Source organism: Podarcis melisellensis, assembly GCF_964234715.1.
Source record: "Podarcis melisellensis genome assembly, chromosome: 2".
In the NCBI taxonomy this organism is placed as follows: domain Eukaryota; kingdom Metazoa; phylum Chordata; class Lepidosauria; order Squamata; family Lacertidae; genus Podarcis; species Podarcis melisellensis.
Genome location: NC_138529.1, coordinates 82356240 through 82372471, shown reverse-complemented (window position 1 = coordinate 82372471; position 16232 = coordinate 82356240). Strand labels below are relative to the sequence as shown.

The following is a 16232-nucleotide window of genomic DNA, read 5'->3' as shown; positions in this document are numbered from 1 at the left end:
AAGGTGCGAATTGCAAGAGAATTGCACTAAAATGCTGAGGAGTTTCTTTAAAAGAAAAAAAGTGGAAATGTGGAGAAGTAAGAGTGGGAACATGTGAAACTGATAGAACCCAACACTGACAATCACCCACCCCAACTTGGGGGGTTTCTTGGGTACGATGCATGGGCACGCCCTACGTGAAATCTCTCTGTGCTGAAGCATGCCAGTCCTTTTAAATTCCTCTTCTGATCTCCCTCCTGGCGGAGGCTGCATGATGTCACCCTTGCTCAACAGGGGCTCAGCTCCCATCCTGCCTGCTGAAAAGAAGCGGGAGGCTGAGATTCCACAAGGGACTGAAAGTGGGAGGGAGGGGGAGAGAGAGAGAGGCAATTGCTGGGGACTGACCAGAGCAGGTTCCCATTTAGAGCTCTCCTACATCTGGACCAGGCTTTCCCCGTCTTCCTGCTGAGAGGAAGATGCAAAGTGAGCGACCACCCACATGGCCGAGCAGAGCCAGCCTCATCCCCAAGGAATCCAATGTATATTAACAAAGAGAGCCAGAGAGCTGCCTCCTGCTACACACACACACACACACACACACACACACACACACACCCCTCCCTGCCTCTCCTCCTTTGCCCTGCTCCCCTCCTCCACTGCTACCTCGAAGAAGGAACAGGCCAAGGCGTGCTCACCGTTTTGTTTCCAGCTGCTCTTTGGGGTGAGGGTGGGAGGCGTCTGCAGCAACAAAGACGAAGTAGAAAGGAGAGGCACAGTTAGAAAGAAAAGGCTCCAGTTTGACATCGCCAAGGCCAGGTTGCCTGGGCACTCGCAGCATAGCAAGCAGTGCCTTTGTCTGTTTCTGACCAGGCTAAAAATGCCAAGAGTAGCACAAGGGAGCAGGAGGCAAGGTTGTATGTATGGTTCTGCTCTGGTCATAGGCAGGTGCAACAGCAATTATTCTGGGTCTCAAGATGCCTCCTGTGGCAGCACACAGAAGACCTACCTAGCAGGCCAGCAGCTCCCTTTTTAGGCACCAGCCCTCAGCCACCGGACTCACCATCTTAAGAGTGAAAATGCTTTGACAACTCAGGGTTTATGATGTCATTCTGTCCCTGAGACAGCCTAGGCTCACACAATGAATTATACATTTCTGTGCCATGACAGAGGTACCGTACATCAGGAGAAGATGTTCCATCACTAAATCTATGCCAACAAAATGCAGGTGACCTGGCTGGCAAATCCTGGGGGCCAAAGGGGTGTCTGGACTCTTGAGTTTGAAGGATCAAGGACCAATTCGCACAACCAAACTAATGTCCTAAGAAGGTGGGCTGAGTGTGTATTTGTTCAGAATTTAGCCCAGGGATAGCCAACCTGCTATGCCCCAGAGGCTGATGGACTCCAACTCCTATCATCCCTGATCATGCTGGCTGGGGCTGATGGGAGCTGGAGTTCAACGACAACTGGAAGGCACCACATTGACTCCTTCTGATTTAGCCTATGATGGTGTGGTAATGCAGTTGCTTCATTACCTACTCGGTGTATGTGTGAGCCTGCATGTACAGCAAGTCGGCAAAAAATGAACCGGGGGATTGCACAGGAAATGCGGGTTGTATTTTGAGCCAGGTGAACACTGAAGTAACCCCACAATGGCTTCAGGGTGTTCAAGGGTCCTCTCAGCCCTCTGAATGGATCCTCTGAACCATGGCTTCTCAAATTCCAACAGCGCCCTGAGCGGTGCCAAAATTTGGTGCCCCCATCTCTCACACCCCATTCTAAATTGCAGTTGCGGCGCTCCCTGTGTTTGATTCTGACACTGGCTGCACTCCCCCCAAAACTGCCTCTGCTCGGAAATGGACTCTGGGGACTGATCCTCTGCCAAAGAGTCTTTGACAGAAGAGGGGGGAGAACGAGCTGCTTTGACTACCCGTGCTCACGCCAGTCTGGAAAAGTGGAGAAACCGCAATGCACCACCTCTGACTAACATTGTGCCCTGGGAGGGCTACGTGATGTACCAGACAGGGGCGGCTCAGCCTCACCAGGTGGGGTCAGATCTGCAGTAGGAGGCAGGCAGGCAACTCTGCAGCTCAGTGGCTGGAGGGCAGGAGCAGCTGGGCTCCTCAACCGCAGCGGATCCCACTTGGCCCAGATCGAAATATGACTAATGCAGCATTTATCAGACCGTAACAAGGAAGCTTCATGCCTCTTCAGAAAGGCAGCTTAATTGCCAGTCCCTTGAGGGCATGTTGGCACACTTTGAATTAGAAGGACTGCAGACAAACCCTGTCTCTCAAGGCGGGCATACTCCACAGAGCTGTGTCATAGGCAGCCAAAGGGGCCAGGACTCTGCCTCCAAGGCCAGGCGCAAGTGGTGCAGATAGGCAACTCTAGGCTCTGGACTGAATGATCTTAGAGGATAGTGTGTGTCACCCACTTCATTCAACATGTGGTGAACCAGCCCTATTCCCTGTGCTGAGTGGGACCCCCGACTCCTGCCCTGATGGTACCATGCAGCATAGGCAGTGCACGACATCCCAAATCTCCTGTCCTAAGTTATGGCTGCCTCTTGGATTTCGGCAGCCCAGGATGTGATGCAAAGCCTCCTAAAGTAAACTGCTTGAGAGGCAGTCAGTGGGTTAATAAAATATGGGATCAAATATCTATGGCATATTCCTTTTAAAAATTATTTGAAAATGTAACATATTTGGAAGGAATGGCTGACATGGGGGTGCCTTTTGCAATTGACATGATATGTGCATGTTGTGTTCTCAGAAACAGATTCCAAGGACAAAATGTGCTTTGGGAAGCGGCCCTGAGTGGCCGGTACAGGATGGAATGGGATCTGCGGCATTGCCCTGAAATGCTTTGAAGAGGAAGATGCATGTTGACGGTGCAGCCTTCTAATCTAAAATAAATGGCTTGGGAGTGGCTGATGAGGCTGGGAGAGTATACTGCACAAAATTTGCTCCCTTGCTCTGAATCCCCACCCCACCCCGGCCTGACTCTCATTTCAGAAGGATTCCCATGTGGGGCATCAGCCAGTGTCCATCTACCCTCACCGTACTGTCACCTTTCCACAGGAAAAGCAGCAGAGAGTGGGGCTAGCAATAAAATTGGTCAGAGGTACAGAAAAAGATATTATCTCTGAATCTCTCTGAAATTGACTGCATCCGGCTTCTTTAATCTTTTCCCAGACTGAATCCCTGAAGGGTTCACTCAGGTTTGGGTGGGCTGTGGTTGAGCATCTGCAATACATGACTCAACAGCCTCCTCGGTTCTGAGTCACAGCACCCTGGTCTCATCCAGCAGCTGGCCCACAGAGCTGACATAGCAAAGTCCTGAGATCCAAGTCCACATCTTTGTAGTGGCTCATTCTTTGCGATCCATCACTCAGCTTCCTTGCTCTAGGAAACTTTGTCTGGAACAAAGAGCTTAAGTGCATGTTGAAACTTTTGCAAGGCATGAGCTCAAGGAGTGCTGCATCTTCAGTGTAATCAACGGCTTTCCGATTCAGCACCTTTTGCAAAGGTCAAGGCATAAGCATGTGCAAAGGAAAGGAAAACAGCTGCTTCACAAACCACAGTGAAAGAATTAAAGATATGCAAGACTGATGAGAGCTGGCTCTTCCATTAGACAAGAGGGAGACAGCTGCCTCAGGGGACTGAAGCTGGAGGGCAGGTAGCAGTGTCCAGGTGTCCAGAGGACTAAATTGTGTGTACCATTCAGTCAACCTGCTGCCCTCAAGTGCAGTGATGGATACAACTCCATTTCCAACTTAAGAATGGGAAGTGTAATGCCGGTGGACAACAAAAGAGGTTTAAAGACACTTTTAAGGCACATCTTTTAAAATGTAGTATAAACACCAACAACGGGGAAACACTGGCTTGCGAGTGCTCCAGTTGGAAAACAGCCTTTACCAAAGGTGTCATGGACTTCAAAGAAGCACAAACTCAGGACAAAAGGGAGAAACAAGCTAAGAGGAAGGCACTTTTGGCAAATCCTCATTGTGATCAACTCCCGCCCAGAAACCTATGTCCCCACTGTGGAAGGATGTGCGGATCCAGAATTAGCCTCCACAGTCACCTACAGACTCACAATTAAGACCGTATTCACGGAAGACAATCTTACTCGGCTACGAGTGACTGCCAAAGAACTGCTCACATCCACACCTTATATTTAAAGCAGGCTGCCTCCCCCAAAGAACCCTGCAAATAGTAGTGTACCCCTCCCAGAGTTACAATTCCCAGCTCCCTTAACAAACGACCATTCCCCGGGTTCTTTGGGAAGGCCATGCACTTTAAATATATGGTGTGGATGTGGCCACTGTCTCATCACCAGTGTTGAAGTAAAATTCAGCAGCCAGATGCTCCAGCTTCACCTCTGGCAGCAAAATGTCCTGTGCAGGCCCTGGGAGCTGGCATTATTTACCCAACTCCCATTGACTGAATGTAGGTGATGGAACTCCATCATGTTTTGTTAGTAAGTTATACCCATTACCGTGGCCCAGATTCAACCCTCTCTGACCACCAAATGCAAGGACTGTTGCCCTAGCAGAAGGCTGAGAATAATATGAAAGTCCAGTGGAACAGTTGCGTTAGAGGAAGCTACAGCAACCAGCCACGAGAGCCATGCTGACTTCCAGCTCCTTCTCTTCCACAACCCATTTCACTAGCACCACTTGTAGTCTGCTAAGGAACTTCAACTTAGTGCGGTGTTGAATTCCACCCATTATTGCTAGATGGGATCCAGTGGTCAATCTATTCCCAGGCATCCCATTGACAAAAACCTTCAATCAACTCTCAGGATGGATTAGCCTGCATTATCACCACCAGCAAGCTGAGAGGACAAGTGAGCCTCATGCATTGTGCCAGAGATGTCTATTAAAGGCAAGTCATACATCTTGTAAAGCAAATCCAGATGGCGGCAACAAAGAGGATTGTGCCAAGTGCTGCAGGGGAAGGAAACAAACAAGAGGCAGGCTTACCAACCAGTTGAACTTGTGCACGTTTGCTTTCTGACCATCAGTGTGACATCCCCCATCAAGCTATTGCTCCATTCTCCTTTTCAGCCTCAAAGATGCCCACAAGCCAGAGTTCTCTCTCCCCCTGGCGCCAAATAAGACACTGTTCTCAGGCAGACCGGTAGCTAAAGCAGGCCAAACTGGATGTTGCACTTGGCCAGCTGTATATACAAAAAAAATGAGTATCATAAGTGCATTTAATAGAGAAAGCAGCTAGGCTGCGTGAGCCAAGAAGGGGGGGGGGTTTCTCCCTTTGCAGCACACGAATCTAGCTGAGGGGGTTGGTGGGTTAAGGAGACCTTGGCAAAAGTTCTGCAGGGATCTCTTTGAACAGAGGGGATCTGCATCTGGCTGCCGACAACTTCAGACTTCTCTGCCTTTGAAAAGTTACGAACAGCAGGTCAGCTCATATTTATGCTGCGCAAGCCAAATCGTCCTCCCACTGCCTCCAGGAACACTTAGCCATATGGTTATGCTAAAAACCCAGCCGCAGCTAAAATCAAACAGAATAGGACTGCCCAGAGTGGAGACACTCTCTCACATACACACTCCTGGATGGGCTGCTTCATGCTCTGCCTTCCCCTGTATCCTGCTTCTCTAGCAGAGAGTCCGTCCATCCCTGGAGCAGGGGTGGAGAGCCTGCTGTGGTCCTCCAGCTGTTGCTGGACTCCAACTCCCATCAGCCTCGGGCTTCATGGTGAATGGTCAGGGATGAGGGGAGCTGTAGTCCTGCAACATCTGGAAGGTCATAAGTTCATTTTCTCTGCTCTGGAGTCTCCAGCAGACCCTTCCCAAGTTCACTACAGGCAATCTGAGAAGCAAGTGGGTCGGGGCAGCCAGTCACACATTTTTCCTGTTACAGATAGGTAGCCGTGTTGGTCTGCCATAGTCAAAACAAAAAAAATTCCTTCCAGTAGCACCTTAAAGACCAACTAAGTTAGTTCTTGGTATGAGCTTTCGTGTGCATGCACACTTCTTCAGATACACTGAAGTATCTGAAGAAGTGTGCATGCACACAAAAGCTCATACCAAGAACTAACTTAGTTGGTCTTTAAGGTGCTACTGGAAGGAAATTTTTTTGTTTTGACATTTTTCCTGGGCAAAGTAGAAATCCCATGACTGGTTTGGAATCCACTGTAAAGACAAGAGAATTCACCAGGTCTGTGTGCATACACTCCTGTTTTGTGCAGTAACATGGGGTTATTTTATGGATGGATTGGATCAGGAGTGATACTTCCTATCTCTGTTGCCATAGGATTATGGGATAGAAGTTGGTGGCAAGGAGACGCAGGCAGGCTTCATGCCATGATGTACAGGCTGGGGCAGGTTAGGAGTTTCTCAGTCTACCAAGGCTTCCCTATAGCTTAACATTAAAAGTTCTAAGACCACCTTTTACCCAGGGAAACAGAGGAACCCGCCTTATACCAAGTCAGCCCCTAGGTCTATCTAGCTCAGAACTGTTGACACCAAATGGCAGCAGCTCTCTAAGGTTTCAGATGAAGGTCTCTCCTTTGGTGTGCAAATCATGCACTCAGCCACAGCCCTTCCAGGTTTGAAGCAATGGCTGTTGGCTTGTGCAACAATGTTAGCGTTATATTTTTATTTTTGTGTGTTCTCAGACTTTGGAAACCATGTTCTTCCACCCACCCTCCAAAAGAACACCCACTGTAGGAATGCATGTGGGTCCTCTTGAAAGTTGGAGATGTTTTAACCAGGGAAGTGCACCTTCAATCACATTGATGTGCCGTCTACTGGCAGGCTTTTGAACTGGTGAAGTGAGCATCGATTTATCTGCAGCTCCACGCTTCACTTCCAGAATGGGTGAAGATGCACAATGTGCTGCGAGAGCGGTGAGGAAAGAGAGTAGACAGAATGGGTGAAGCAATGAGGACTTGACGAGGTGGGAGAAAGAAGGAAAGAGCACTCTGGGAGGAAGACAGTGGGATGCATTCAAAGTGGAAGCGGGGAGAGAAGAAGAAGATGTACTTCAATGTACATCTTTTCAATGTACTTCATTGCATAAGAAGAGCTCAATCAGGCCAAAGGTCCTTCAGGTTCAGCACCCTGTTCTCACAGTGCCTGTGTTGAACCTGCAAGATGCCATCTTGGCATTATATGACATATTAATAATATATGCTGCCTCTGTCACTGGAGGAAGAACATAGCCATCATGACTTACTGGTTAGGAGCCTGGGAATCTGGAGCTTTTCCCTGGGTCCTGCTCTGTGTGAGTCGATTGCCTTATTTGATCAAAACAACCCCTGGCTATTCATGTCTGGTGCCATGACACCAGCCTGCTTTTCAGATGCCACAACCAAGCCCTGGCATAGCCCCATGTTTTCACTGGAGGCTAGCTGCTAAGAGGCATATTTATAGCTTTTCGGGAGCCAGCACCCATGCCCTCTGTGTCCTCAGCCCTGCTGTGGGAAAGCAGATTTCAGGAAGGCTCCAAAAATCACTAGGCCCTAAACCTGGTCCTTTCTTCTTCTTCTTCTTCTTCTTCTTCTTCTTCTTCTTCTTCTTCTTCTTCTTCTTCTTCTTCTTCTTCTTCTTCTTCTTCTTCCTCCTCCTCCTCCTCCTCCTCCTCCTCCTCCTCCTCCTCCTCCTCTCCCTGCACTCACAATCCTCTTTTAAAGATGCTCCATCTGGGTTTGTGCTCTATAAACACAGTAAAGATCACATCTGGTGAGGGAGAGCATTCCATTTAACAGTCATCCCTGCCCTAAGACCAGCAGAATGGATTCTTTGCATCTTTCTTCACTGGGTAGATTCCACTGCCTGAACTGACTTTTGTAGGATGGGAGTTGGAGGAAAAAGAAGAAGAGGAGGAGTTTGGATTTGATATCCTGCTTTATCACTACCCTAAGGAGTCTCAAAGCGGCTAACATTCTCCTTTCCCTTCCTCCCTCACAACAAACACTCTGTGAGGTGAGTGGGGCTGAGAGACTTCAAAGAAGTGTGACTGGCCCAAGGTCACCCAGCAGCTGCATGTGGAGGAGCAGGGAAGCGAACCCGGTTCCCCAGATTACGAGTCTACCGCTCTTAACCACTACACCACACTGGCACTCAGCCTAATAGGCAAAATAGAAATGGACAAATTGCTGGAATTGGATGGCATCCCCTTGAGAGTTCTCAAACTCCCCTATGAGGAAAGGTTGCAGCTTTTGGTACTGTGTAGTTTAGAGAGGCTTACCAATCATGAAACTCACTGCATGGCTTGGGATCAGTCACCTTTTCTCAACCTATCCTGCATCACAGGGTCGTTGGATAAAGTGGGGAGGGGGAGTGTTATCTCCTTGCAGGGAAGGTGAAATATAAAATTAATGATACATGCATACATTTGAGAAGGCTGTTTTCGGAGGTACATGAAGAATAGCATCATCAGCTTCCTTTAGGGGTTAAGCTTGTGTGCTGCTGTGGGAGAGACCCCAGCCTCCTCTCGCCTCTGTTTCTTGAACAAGGAGGAGGAAGTGGGGAAGGCCATCATAGGGCTGGCTGGAGGAGGCTGCACAGAGAGATCGGGAGCTATGACTGACTGCTGCTCTAGACCCAAGCTTCCTGAAGCTATGAGAGTGGCAAGGAGAAACACTCTTGGAACATAATGGTCTACACCCCCTCCACTGAAACCTCCAGGTGTAAATATGTGTACAAGAAACCATATTTTTTAAAGAAACTAGGCTCCACTGTCCCTCAATTTTGCCAATGGAAATACAATCCTGGAACCCCCTGGAATCTTGCTACTGCTTGGCAGAGATTAGGAGTGGCATGCAACCTTTGTAAACAGTCTTATAACTTTCAGAAGAACTCTCTCTCTGCTAGAGATTTCCTGCATCCTGCCCTTTCGCACATCACTGGCACATGCTCCTTTGCAGCACGGCGACAGCACCCAGCCAAAATTACAGCTCCTTCACTGGCTCCACATTTTTTACACTGATTGTTTGCTTTGCAGGTCATGGGAGTCTGCCATTTCCCAGTGGCCATCAGTGAGAAGCCCAGTTGACTTGCAGTGCTGCTGCTATCACAATTTTTCACATCAGCAAACAGCCTGTTGACTTCAGCCCTCTAATGGAAGACCTCTCTGCCCAACAGCAGCCGAGCCTTCCCTGCAAATCCAGCCCAGTTTATTCTACAAGGGATCAGGCTTGCAACCGGGGGGGGGGGGGGGGAGAGACACACACAATCTGTGCACAGCCCCTGGAGCCCAGCACCCATACGCTTGTGCTGGGACCAGGGAGCATTTCTTTGTGCAGCTGGCATGATGCAGCTTGCCCTGGGTGTTCTTCCCTTGAAGGCTGGTTCTGTTGATTTTTGCAGTGTTTTGGATGAATGCCTGCTCCAGAGAAATGGAAAAATGAGAACTTTACCCACCCTACCCCTAACTAAGGTGAACCTCTGTCTGTCACCATGGGAACCCCTCCCATATAAAGCCCCATCCGAGATGACCTCATATCTCCTCCCAAATAGGCAACTGTGCCACCCAGCTCAGCTGTTTCAAGGGCAGCACATCTGGTTGCACAGCCAGGGGGTGGGCACTGCTTGGGGTTTTCCAGGCCTGCTGAAAAGGTCTGGCACCTGTCATTGCCAAGTATTCATTAACATCTTTCTCGTTCTGTTTCTCTCCCCCACCCCAGATCTGTTTTAGGATCTTTTCCCATTAATGCCCAAGTGCTGGTCGAAGCAAGGAAAATGTCTGGGTGCATAAGCTACAAATGTACGGTGGTTAGATCAGATCTCACAGCCGTTAACTGTGAGGTCACTGACACAACCGCGCACGAGGTCATGCTGGGAAATGTTTGCATCCAATAAATGTTGCTGCCAAACCCTGCACATCTGGAGTCTACATACACAAAGGAAGCAATGACCCTGCCTGCCAGGACAGAGAAATATTTTGATATTAAGAAGCCCAGATGCTCCCTCTTCTGCCATTTGTTAATGTTGCGGATCAGAGCAGGGGAAGAATGCTAGTGGTAGTAAGTGCTTTAGTACCAACAAAAGGGGGAAAGGTTGGAAGAGAAAGAGAGCACTAGAGTGATTGGTATTGATCTAGAGATACATAGCAAAAGGCCTTTGATTCATCCTGAATATTAGTGTACACCAGATCCTACAAAATCATCTTCCACTTGTAACAGTCACATCCATGCCACACATTTAAAGCAGTGGATTCCTGAATCCTTGCTGAAATGGGGTTCATAGGCACCATTTCCTACATTCTTTCCCATATTTACAAACAAAACAGATCTTTACCACTCACCAAGGCACTGTTCCCAGCACCCTTTACAGTTCCTGAGATTCTTTAGGGAAAGCAATGACTGTTCAGGTGGCGTGGCTTTAAATGTGGGTGTGGCCAAAGGGAACAGCAAGCAAAGACAGTGTGGGATTTGGTTCAGGGAAAGATACTTGCCAGATAGATGCTTATTGGCATCAGCGCCAGTTACATTTCAGGGGGGAGGACATTCAATAGCTGAGGTGCCGCTGCAGAACAGGCCCTTCCCTTGGTTCATAGAGAGTTGGATGGGAATCTGAGGGTCATCTAGTCCAGGGTTTCCCAACCTTGGGTCTCCAGCTGTTTTTGGACTACAGCTCCCATGATCCCTAGCTAGCAGGACCAGCGGTCAGGACTGATGGGGATTGTAGTCCAAAACCAGCTGGAGACCCAAGGTTGGAAAACCTTGTCCAGCCCCCACAATGTCACAAATATAAGTAACTACACAGGCAGCAAAGTCCATCTGTCCACCCGCACGATGCCCACAAACTTGGGGGGCGCAATTATTTCGCCAGGCACTGCCAATACACACTGAGCCACTGTGCGCATGCTAATGTGTTTCAGGTTTGTGCTGCATTCTACCCCCTGCTATCTGAGGCAGGGGCAGCTCTCCCCTGTACCAATCAAATTAAGAATACGGGCAGGTGGAGTAGATCCAACGCAGCCGGAAGGGTGCTGAGCGACAGCCCTTCTTGTTCAATCTCAGGCAGCTCTTTGTGGTGGAAGGGTTCCTTGAGGACAAGCAGTGCTTTGTAGCCATGATCAGCATCAACAGCCATTCCCAAGTGGGGAGGGGGTGGTAATTTAATTCAGGTGAGGCAATTACAGACAATTGGCTGCTATGGAGTGTCACTTGGCAAGAGATGAGAATTCCAAGCAGGTACTTCTCACATATCAAAGGAGCAGCTTGTTCTAAAGGGGAAAGACTCCCTGCACATCCTACCTTACAACTTCCATTGTAGACCTGGGAGCTGAAAGAACTTCAATTACAACCCCTGTAAAACCATTCACCCTGAAAACAAGTCGAAACAATGAGCTAAACCCAAGATTGGGAGTTCCCCCAGCAAGCAGTTGGAGGAATGCTTTTCCTGATCTCCCGTTTTCCAGCTTGTGTGTTCTTGACTGCTCTAAAGAGGAGGTTTTTATTTATTTTATTTACTTGCTATTAAATTTATAGCCCACCCTTCCTCCCAAAGGAGACCAGGGTGGCAAACAAGGGATAAACTCTAAAAACTGCTTATAACAATCCCAGTGCAGATACAGATTTCAACTTAAAAGGCTTGCTGGGAGAGGAAGGTCTTCAGCATCTGTCTAATATTCAAGGGGAGTTCGAAAGGGGAAACACCACAACACTAAATGCCCAATTCCTAATTTGTGCAGAATGGACCTCCTGATAAAATGGTGTCTGCGGGAGACCCTCACCTGCAAAGTGTAGTGATCAGTTGGGTACATAAGGGATATGATCTTTCAGGCATCTCAGCCTTGGGCTTTATATGAGTTTATACCCCAAACCAGCACAATGAACCTATCCTGGGATACGTCAGCCAATGCCATTCTTTCAATAGCAGGATAACACATTAGTGATATCTTGCCACCACATTTTGCACCAGCTGCAGCTTCTGAACCAACTTCAAGGGCAGCTCCACATAGAGCGCAATGCAGTAATCCAGAAATGACTGTAGCTGTCTTACCAGCTGAAGCTAGTAGAAGGGACTCCTAGGGAGAGGTCACTTGGACCTCCAGCAACAAAGATGGATCCAGGAGCATGCCTAAACTATGAACCTGCTGTTCCAAGGAGAGCACGGCCCCATCTAAAGTAGACAACTGGCCAATTATCCGGGCTCAGGAAGTTCAGCACCATCTGGAGGACAACAGATTGGCTGTTCTTTCCCACCGTGCTATAAGCACACAAGTGTTTAAGGAGCAGCAAACTAAGAAGCTGAAGGGATACAATGAATGGATCGGTCGAAAGGTATCACTTGATGTACCTGCACAATTTTCAGAGTACAGTGGGAGGCTTGCTAGGTTTGAATCAAAGAACCAGTTTAGCTTGTGTTAATATACTGTTAGAAAACCATTGTTTGGAGAAAACACCTGATGGTAGAAAACTACCTAGGTTCAAAGCTTCACAGATTTCATCGCAGGAACAATCCCACATTGTCTGCAGGAGGGATCAAATAGGTCACTCAAGCAGCCATTTATAATTTTTGTGAAAAAGTCCCCTCCAGTCCCATAGAGCATTTCTTCCCCTCTTTTGTCCCCTGTTCCAAACAAGAGGCATGAAAAGAAAAGGTGTGCAGGAGAAAGCAGGTGGCCTCATGTTTTTCAAGAAGCAGGGGAAGAAAAGTATGCAAGGTAGAGTAGTTATGCAGGGGTTTGAACGTGCTCTTTTCCAAATCTGAGATTCATTCAGATAAAAGCTGTCCCTGAATGAACGGAAGAGCTGAATTGGGTGGCTCATTTAGCAGAAGCAGTGTGCCAGCCAGTTTAAAGTTTCGTCTCCTCCGGGCACTGAATTCTTGAACCAGCAAGAGCAAGTGCTTGGAGACCCAGTGACTCAGCAATCCACTAGGGGATGATCAAAATGCAAGCCCCCAATAGGGCTCCAGGCAAGATTCCATTGCAAACTGAGAGAAGGAAGCAAGCCTGCATTTCTATGTCAGCATGTCCCCAGTAGCAATCCTTCTGCACCCCTAATTCAGATTTATGCAGTTGCTAGCTGGTGAATTCAAGCAATGTTACTTGCATTAGGCTGGTGAGCAGTATAAGGCCACAAAATTCAAGCTAGTATGCGTTGGAAATTATGCAAACCTTGGCTGGTTAAAGCTGAACAGGGTGTTTTGTGTGCTACATTCCTCCAATCCAATATAAAATGTTACCTCTGTACGGTGTTCTGAAGACAAAGAGCAATACAGTGGTACCTCTGGATATGGACAGGATCCATTCTGGAGCCCCGTTCGCATCCTGAAGTGCACGCAATCCGCGTCTGTGTGTGTCACAATTTGCCACTTCTGCACATGCGCGTGACGTCATTTTGACTGCGCATGCGGCGAAACCCAGAAGTAATGTGTTCCGTTACTTCCGGGTCACTGCGGAGCGCAACCCGAAAACGCTCAACCTGAAGCAACTTCAACCCAAGGTATGACTGTAGTTCAAGTCAGCTTCTTTAAAATGGCATGCATCTCCTTATCTGAAAAATGCAACCAGCTGCTGTCACTGGACACCAGTTAGCATTCTGAGAATGGCAACTAGCAATTGGCTGCCTTCTGGCAACTCAGTTCTGTTAGATCATCTAAAATGAAGCAGCTATAAGCGTATGAAACCTTTATTTCCAAAGTCAAACAGATGGGCAAGATTTACGAACAGAAGTCGCTGGCTTGGATTTTAGGGCAAGTTGGGGTGTGTGTGTGGCTTGGCGGCAGCCAAGATGGACACACAATCCTATTTTGCTCCAGTTCCCAAGACTTCCTGGATCAGAGGAGAGCTAAAATCATTACTTGTATTTGCTCCTAAAGTGGAACTGAAGTGAGAGGATGCAACAAAAGGTTCAAACATGGCAAGAAGATAAAAAGTAAGTTGGCTTCCCATCCATGCAGGAAAGAGGTCTCATTTGACACTGCAGATAAAACTGACGAGGCAATAATGATTGCATGTAAACTCTTTCTCTCACACCAGGGATGGTTAAGGAGGACTCAGGTCTCATTTTAAAAACTCACTCCTAGTTAAATACATTATCTGAGGCAGTCAGAGACCTACAGATTCAGCTGGAAGGTCAGCAAGATCATAACAGGTGGCTGAATATTTTATTGAGGGGTGCCCCACAGAAAGAGACGAAGTTACCCATGGTCCATGGGCTGAACTCAGCACCCTCCAACTTGTCATTAAATAAAATTAATTTTGACTGCTTCAATAGTCTCCTGCTGTAGTGCCAAAAGGTTTCTTGTGGCCAAAAAAAATCATCCATTTTTAATTATTTTTTTAAAAAATGATTACCAACCACACTTGCTAGTCTCCTGCCGTAATGCCAAAAGGTTTGTACTATTGGGTTTGTACTATTGGGTGAGGACCCAATTTCCCCCCAAATGTTCCTTTTTTTATAAAAAAAGTCACACCTACTTTAACATGCGGCCCTTAATCATGAGCTAATGGGCCTTTTGACCCCTCCAACACCCCCCAAATTAACCTTCCCTGTCATGTCAGGAGGCCTAAGGGAAGGTAGGAGATATCCTGACAGCTGTAAAATGACCGGTCCACTCCTCCAGCTCAGCTCTGAGACCATTTGTATGGCCATGCATTTTGTTCACCTAGTGCTGTACAAGAAAGATGCTGTAATGGAACATGCCAACCGGGAGAAAAAGGATTAAGGCAAAATTATACCCATAAACTAAGGTGGAATGGTTTATTGGCCCTGGAAGTTAGTTTTTAGATGTTTAGCAGCAGATTCAACGAGCCAGAGCTTGCAATGACAGTTTCAGTACAAATTACAGCAAGAACACTTTAACAATTTCAAACTTGCCTAATAAACCGAAGGTTCAGACACCGATTGTAAATAAACACCCAGATTCGGCACAAATGGTTTATTTCTTGGATTAGTCTCAAGTCCTATGACTAACTCCTGGAAGCTCTGACATTATTCCTAAACCCACTTGTCAGGGCAATGTCTAGAAATGAAATGGAACTTCCAAGGATACGTAACCCAAGAATAAAACATTAACAGTGACTGAGCTGCAAGCGTTTAAAAGTAATAAACTACTGCCACCTTGTGGAGAAACTTTGCTGGATTCACTGTGGGATTTAAAAGGCACAAGAGAAGCTGGGCTTTTAGAAATACATGTTCTGCATATTCCTAGCATATGAAAGATACTGAATTTGGAGGTTTGCACCTTCTGATCCACATAATCAATATATGAATAACCCCCTCTCCCAACATGTGGACTGCCATCTAGTCGAAACAAACCACTAAATGCAAAGCCACTGAATAAGTCCACTGTGAGGGTAAAAATGATTGATGATTAGATAGTGGCAAATTCCTAAGTGAACTATCCCAATCTGTGTACTGCTAAAACTAATGTATGGCTTGCTGCTTCATCACCCACTAGATTCCATACTGCTCTGAATGTTGTGACAATTCTTAGTAGTTTGTCTCAAAATGTGTATCTAAATTTAAGTTCTTGAGCAAATGCATATTTCAATATATACTATGGGAGGATTTTAAAAAAAACCTTTTAAATGTGGAAATGGAACAATCTTATTATTTGTGTAAACTGCTCTAGGAACACGGCTGAGGGCTATGTAACAATATTTATTTTAAAAAGCATTGGAGAAAAACATCACACCACCACTCTGCTCTCTAGGTAAAAGGAAAGAAGTGCTTCCTTTCCTCTAGTAGCAGGGAAAGGGGCAGCGGCAGTAGAAATCCATGTGCAGTGCTACCTCGGGTTACAGACGCTTCAGGTTACATACACTTCAGGTTACAGATGCCGCTAACCCAGAAATAGTACCTCGGTTTAAGAACTTTGCTTCAGGATGAGAACAGAAATCGTGCTCTGGTGGCGCGGCGGCAGCAGGAGGCCCCATTAGCTAAGGTGGTGCTTCAGGTTAAGAACAGATTCAGGTTAAGAACAGACCTCCAGAACGAATTAAGTATTTAACCCGAGGTGCCACTGTATCCACATGCCACCTTCTCCTTCTTCCTGCCTATTTGGTGCAAAAAACCGGAATGAAGCCTCACAGTTTCCCACTAGGGCAAAAACACTAATTCCTGCTTGCTTAAGGCCCCCCCCTCCCTTCCCTGTGAACGCCTTTCAAAGGCTAAAGCAAAGCGCAGGTCACAACGTTTTTAAAGAGGTTGTTGCAAGGGTTAAACGATACTGGAGACAAGTGTAAGCAAGATTTGAACGGTAAAAGTGCTCCCTCCTTGGAAAGATGAAGAAAAATGCCCTCAGCCCCCATGAGTCACTTCCAATGCAA

General features: G+C 47.2%; 1 long non-coding RNA gene across 1 annotated transcript; it reads left to right on the top strand.

The window, feature by feature from the left end:
* Positions 1 to 1216: 1216 nt before the first annotated feature.
* Positions 1217 to 9907, top strand: LOC309364158. The gene is made up of 3 exons (XR_014165760.1): positions 1217 to 1305; positions 6619 to 6899; positions 9631 to 9907. It is a non-coding gene; the product is annotated as an uncharacterized lncRNA (long non-coding RNA).
* Positions 9908 to 16232: the final 6325 nt, after the last annotated feature.